The sequence below is a fragment of the Eimeria mitis genome, genomic scaffold, assembly GCF_000499745.2.
Source record: "Eimeria mitis Houghton genomic scaffold, Emh_scaff481, whole genome shotgun sequence".
Taxonomy (NCBI): Eukaryota; Apicomplexa; class Conoidasida; order Eucoccidiorida; family Eimeriidae; genus Eimeria; species Eimeria mitis.
This window is the reverse complement of record NW_013573111.1, coordinates 13,578-13,963: the sequence shown is the minus strand read 5'-3', so window position 1 is coordinate 13,963 and position 386 is coordinate 13,578. Positions and strand designations below refer to the sequence as shown.

At 24.6% G+C, this 386-nt stretch overlaps 1 protein-coding gene across 1 annotated transcript in view; it reads left to right on the top strand.

The window, feature by feature from the left end:
* EMH_0013740 (uncharacterized protein) overlaps positions 1-386 on the top strand; it is a gene marked incomplete at both ends in the record, with an annotated part of 6,979 nt that overhangs the window by 3,991 nt on the left and 2,602 nt on the right. The gene's annotated exons all lie outside the window — the stretch shown is intronic.

Genomic DNA, 386 nt, shown 5'->3' with positions numbered 1-386 from the left:
AAAAAAAAAAAAAAAAAAAAAAAAAAAAAAAAAAAAAAAAAAATATAAATATATAAATATAAATTAATATTTATCTGGCTTTGTCTTTGTCTTTGTCTTTGTCTCGGTCTGTGTCCGTTTTATTCTGTATCTATTGATGTCTCTGTCTGTATATATAGTATTTTATTTGTCTCTTTATATATTTATCTATGCTATGCTATCTGTCTCTTTACTTATATTTTTCTATCTGTCTCTTTTTATTTATCTTTCTATCTGTCTCTTTATTTATATTTATTTATATTTATTTTATTTATTTTATTTTATTTTATTTTATTTTTTTTGTTGGTGCTGGGGTGTATACGTGGCTGTATGTATGAGCTCGGCGACCTGCACCATCACCAGCGGCA